The sequence below is a fragment of the Solanum tuberosum genome, unplaced genomic scaffold, assembly GCF_000226075.1.
Source record: "Solanum tuberosum cultivar DM 1-3 516 R44 unplaced genomic scaffold, SolTub_3.0 scf00441, whole genome shotgun sequence".
NCBI classification, from domain to species: domain Eukaryota; kingdom Viridiplantae; phylum Streptophyta; class Magnoliopsida; order Solanales; family Solanaceae; genus Solanum; species Solanum tuberosum.
In genome coordinates, this window is record NW_006239381.1 from 71701 (window position 1) to 78543 (window position 6843).

Consider the following 6843-nt stretch of genomic DNA (forward strand, 5'->3'; position numbering starts at 1 on the left):
GAAAACATTTTCCGGAAAATGTTTTCCTTCATACCAAACACACCCCAAGTCTTCGTAAAGCATTGTATTGGTTGAGAATAGGCGTCGTGGGTCTATCTATAAATGAACCGGATCTAGATGCCTCAGCGGGCCAACTGGGTTCATTATAAAGGCCCAATACTATTTTGTAGTAGTTGCTCATTTTCATTATAAAAGTTCTGTGAATTCTTTCTGCAAACACTGGCTATTATGTGTGCTCTTGACAGATGCTTGTATCATAAAAATTGCTATGTTTGTACGTTCCACCAGCACGTTTAAATTATGATGGAAAAATCACCTCATATACACATTTAAGAGTAAATATTACGAATTTTAAACCTATTTTTAAAAATTTCTTGATTATAACAGAATATTTACTGGTTATGACATATCAGTTAAAATTATTTTTATTTAAAAGTTAAATTATATTTATTTATAAATCATTAATATATTTATAGGTTTTTAATATTAATTAATAATAGGTAATTAATTTGTTTTTTACTTCCTTTTTTAAAAAAAAATGTCAGTTACCCAAATTTAGGGATTTACTCAATATCTTTTCCTTGTTTACCGTTACCCTCACCAATTGTACACCCCACCCCCACCCCCACACGTTTCTTCACTCACACACGCCTCAACCCACCACCCACTATCATTCTCTCTCCATTGTTTCTCATCTTCTCCAAAATCAAACCGCCAAAACCCACCAAAATCAAACCGATTAATCATGTCTAAGAAATCGATGGAAACTCCAAGAAAGAGCCCCAGATTTGATGAAACCTTAATCGATGATGCTCATGCTCCATCCTTTTAACATACTGTCTGAAACTCCCCCTCCGAAATCTGTTGAAATTCCTGCCAATGTTGGTCCATCTCGTTCGAAGAATCAAAAAGACAAAATTAATGAAGCAAACCAAAGTTCAAATCCGACAAATCGAAGGGGAAACAAGAGGAAGGGGAAAAAACATGTTGAAACCCCTCCAGAGTCTGATTCAGACTCAGATTCCGATTTTGTTGCTCAAAGAAAAAAGAAGAAAACAAAAAAATCAACAAATGTTGATGTTCTTGAAACATCAAAACCTTCTTCAAGAAGAAAAACAAAAAAAGATGAACATGAATTACCAAAATCCCAACATTTGTTATATCACATTATTATTATTGTTGTCTTCAAAATTTTTATTTTTCTGAAATTTATTATTAATGATACAACATTGACATGCATATTAACTATTAACATTGTTATCAAATTGTATGATATAATTTAAATACTCTGTAGTATATAGGTACTCATGGTATTTTTTGAATAATAAGAGTATGAAGTGTTTGTGAATAACATGTATATGAAGTGTATGTCAAAAAAATTGGTATGCAATGTGTGTGCAATGTCAAATATAATGTATGATTTTTTTTAACTACTATGCATTGTATAGGTGCCCCTGGAATTTTTTTGAATGATAAAAGTATGAACTGTGTGTGAATATCATGTGTATGGAGTGTGTATGAATATCATGTGTATGGAGTGTGTATGAATATCATGTGTATGGAGTGTGTATGAATATCATGTGTATGGAGTGTGTATGAATATCATGTGTATGGAGTGTGTATGAATATCATGTGTATGGAGTGTGTATGAATATCATGTGTATGGAGTGTGTATGAATATCATGTGTATGGAGTGTGTATGAATATCATGTGTATGGAGTGTGTATGAATATCATGTGTATGGAGTGTGTGTGAAATGTGAATATTATGTATACAATGTTCTTTATAAACATTGTGTATGAAATGTGTGTGGAATATGAACTAAGGGTTAAAGTGTGTGTGCAATGTCAAAATTATGTATGATTTTTTTCTAAATACTATGTATTGTATAGGTGCCACTGGAAATTTTTGAATGATAAAAGTATGAACTGTGTGTGAATATCATGTGTATGGAGTGTGTGTGAAATGTGAATATTATGTATACAATGTTCTTTATAAACATTGTGTATGAAATGTGTGTGGAATATGAACTAAGGGTTATTGTTGGAAAGAAATTTTTATATGCAGAGTGTGTGAAAATGTGAATATTATGTATATCATTTTCTTTATAAACATTGTGTATGAAATGTGTGTGAAATATGAACTAAGAGTTATTGTTGGAAAGAAATTTTTATATGCAGAGTGTGTGAATAATATGTGTATGCAGTGTGTGTGAAATGAGAATATAATTTATATGCAAACTTATGGTTATTGCTGGAAAGAAATTTGCGTACATGTGAACAATATATGTATGAAGTGTGTGTGAAATGTGAGTATAATTCATGTCATGTCTCTTAACATACTGTATATGAATTGTGTGTGATATTTGAACTATGGTATTGCTGCAATGAAAATTGAATTTTATAGGTGTGAAGTGTGTATGAAATGTGAGCTATTGAGTTCTGTATGCTTTTAGAATTATAACTGAATGAAAATTGAATTATATGGGGTGTGAAGTGTGTATGAAATGTAACATAATGTTATTTTATAGGAAAGGAAGAAACACACACACTGGTCTTCATGTACCAACATGAATGTGTTTGCTGATCTTTTGATTGTTCTTGGGCAAGAGAGATTTCAACAATTTCTCGAATAAACTCCTTTTGATATATTCTATGAGATGCACCATATAAAGATCCAATGTCAATTACTTAGGAATATGATGATTCTTGAAAAACAAAATGTCCGAGACGACATGTTTGTTATTAAAATAAACAGTACAGAATTACGATTCGAAATCAAGGAATTTTCAACAGCAATAAATTAGAAACGTCATCTCCATAAGTTTTTCTTTATCCTTGTAAACCTGATTCTCATCTATAAATAAATTAGAAACGTCACTGATTACTCCATTGTCTTCATCAGTACTTTCATCTACAACTTCATCTAAATTCACTCCTACTAATCGGATGGCGTTGTTGGAATATAAATCAAAGTTCGTTGATGTTATAGCAACATCAGAAACTCTCCTATTCACAACAACTAGAGAATGCGGATTATCCATTGCTATATTCTTCAATGTTATGCACAATGGATATTTAGTAAAGAAATCCAAATTAACTTTCTTTTGATCTAAGAAAACACGCACACCAACATCATTGTGTATTCTAACAAGTGGGCATCAATCATTTACTAAATATTTTATCTCTAAATCATTTATATTAGTATCTATCATAAGATGTGATGTTATCACGCTTACTAGACTACTATAAAGACTAGATATAAAACCCCTTCCATTTGAAAATCCACATAATGCCCTGTTTCATTAAAAAAAGAGGTATCAGATTATAAACAAACAATTCGAAATATAAATATCATTCAAACAGACAGAATATTACAAAACAATTTTTATATTTAATTAACCAAACAATTCTTACAAATATCATTCAAATAGTACATTCCAAGAACTTTCATACTACTATAATACATAAATCATACAACAAATACTTATTTAATAACAAAAAACTTTATACACAAATGTCTACATAAAATTTCACCATCAATACAACATTAAAAAAACTTTTCATACATTTCATCAGACACGACTACAAACGAAATTCATACTTTCTTAATATACATTTCATACACATGTCGCAAAGACAGCTTATATCATACCAACATTCAAACACACGTAATACACATTTCATACGACAATTACTCACTCATTACAAATACATTTTTTTAATCGTACCAGATAATTAATTTCTAACTCACTAATTTCTTCAGCGATGACAACATCTAATATGATCCAGTAAAATTTAGAATTTAATACAAACTAAAATCACTTGTCATACAATTTGTACAAAAAAATCCAAATAATTTTGTTTACATATAACTTAACACATTTTTCTTACAGATTTCTTTCCAAAAATTCTATTAAATTCATTCGAAAATATACAATCACTTTGTAATTTAAGAAAAAATACACAAAACAATCACAAAAACTTAAAATCACTAATATTATACATTTTTACAACATTTTCAGTTAAACAAAACAATTTTTCGTTTCAACTCAACTTAAAAACAAAAAATAAACAGTACTAAATACTTACCCGAATGATCCCATCTTTCTCATGTTTAATTAAAATTGATACGCAATTGTCCATATCAATAAAATCAATTTTTTCAATGAAAAAAATATTCAACTATTCGTTCCTGAGATTATTTTTTTGGATGAAGAATGAAGAGAGAGAAACTTTTGATGAAAAGAAGGAAATGATCTGATTAGATTTAATTTTAACGAAATTGAGTTAATTAAGGATAAAAAATAATGTTAATTTGTTTGGATTCCTTATTTAGTGCTAATCATTAATTATCTATAATAATTTCAAATTAAATAACAGCCCACAAATTCAGTCTTTTAATTTATTATTTTTTAATTCCGTTTTAAAAAAATAATTTTGTTTATTTATTTATTTTTTTACAGCTTTTTTTCCAATTAATAAAACATTTCTCTTTTTGGTGAATTTGTTAAAACCTGGAATTTTAAATGCTATAACTTGAAACTGAAACTCTACTGCTATAGCTCGAAAATAATACTATAATATATGTTATATATGAAATTTTCACAATTATGATCAAAACACCTGTGAGCCCAAGGATATTGTGAATTCTGAAAATGGGCCGAACCATGCAGATGGGCAAGCAAATAATGCAGGGCTCTCCTTTCTAGCAAGGAGTGGGCCTATATAATTACAGAAGACAAGTTGGATGGACTCTTTTATTACACACGCAGAGTTATGAATCAAACTACAATTTTTCATATGAATAAGTTATGCAGTTACTAACTTACTATTATATTTCTAGTCAAATACGAAATGTTAGACTGAGAATTTTATTGTAATGACACTAGTAATTAGTTGTTCTAACTTGTAACTTGTTTGTATGACCTAGTTTATTTAAGCAGATGTAGCGTTACTCCTTTAGGCAATTAAATTGAAACGCCGGAAGTTATATAATTCAGCTTAATATTCTTGAGAGATTATCTATCCGAACAAATCACGCTACTACTCGCTATCTATCTACCTAATAGTGGACTTAGTAGATAGTATGTATAGCTGCTGTCCAGTCTGAAGTTTATTGGGCTCTTCTTTTGGAAGCCCACGTACATTCCAGCCTTCATTCTTCACCATAAGGCCACTATCAAACAGGTAAAATTCACAATTAACCATTTCTCACCCCTACTAATTGAAAAATAATAATAGGATTTTCCATGGAATTTCAAATTTCAAAAGCGTTTGAGTTTCACTTGTAAAATTTAAACTTAGATGACAATGACTAATATCAAGGGGGGCTAAAAAGTGGCCGATAAAAACCATTTCTACCTTTCAAATGGGTTTCACAGATGGCAAGTATTGGGTTGCCCATGCCATAACTTGGGACTACCATGTCGTTCTGTCTATGTAATTTTATGTCTTCTTTCTTTTTTCTCCTTGTGTGCTAAAATGACCTAAAAAGTTAACTGTCAATGTAGATCATATTCTTCTCACTTGATTTTCTTATTTTTATTGTATACACATGCATCTTTTCATCAATATAATGAGGACAAACTTACACAAGTCCTCTCATAAACTTTTGCACTATTTGACATAAATATTTACTGTTTTATGATAAAGAAGAGAAATAAAATAACATTGGAACTTGGAAGCTAGTGAAAAGTCCACTCCAAGTCACAACAAGAGGGGGGAAATCAAATTCATCTTCACCAAAACCACGAGGAAAAAAAAACTATACATACAGAGATATTGCACTTATGAAAGGTGTATGAACACCAATAAGACTTGACTTTGGGCTATGAAATTGCAACAAGTCAAAGGTGGCTTTTTATTTTTATAACTTACCTAGAAATGGCTGTTGAATTTCAATATCTTGAAAATATTTTATGTAGAATAGACCAGTTCATAAAGTTAATGATTCGTGAAAATTAAAACATTGTTAAACATAAGATTAAGATTTTTCAACACGGAAAGAAGGAAACAGTGTATGGAGTAGGCCACCACCATATATTCTCTCTCATATTTGAGACATTCTTATCCAATGTTTATAGTATGGAAACTAATAATTAGTAGTAGTATATTTCTTTTACGATGGACTTTTTCTTACTCTTTACCTTTGTGTGCAGGTAGCATGTACCCAACACCTTAATTTCCATTGCGTTATAGCTGCACTCCAGGTGTTATTATAAATTACTTGACTTCTTCCCTTGATAATATATACACTATATTTTAGAAAGGATCAATGAATTGACGTCCTTGTTCGATCGACAAAACTTCGTATAAAAGCTAATAATTATATATTTTGACAATTATAAATCAGACGATAAATAAATCTACACTAAAACAAGCATAATTTGTTATATTCATTGATCAATTAATCTATGTACATAAAAATCAAAATAAAAGAAAGTATAAAAACTAATAAGAGAATTGAATTTGCAGTTTATGACATTTTTTATTAAGGAAATTATTCAAAATTATGACTAGATAGAGGAAAATTAATTAGCACTAGTTCTAAGATCGTGATTGGTCTCATCTAGAACTCAAATTAAAATTGTTCTTGGAAAACTAAGTACAAGTCCTAATACAATTTTAGTACTTGTTAATGGCCATACATTTCATCCTCTGCTTTTGTTTGACAACATCGTATATTTGACTCTTCCAAAGTAGTTTTTAGTTTTGCAAAAGTTACTTTTCTTCTAGGATTTTGATTATAATTTTTTATAAAATTGAAAAAGAAATTGTCAGGCAAGCTGAATCTTGGACTCAACTCAATTCAAAAAATTAGCTCCAGAGCGAGGAATGTTCA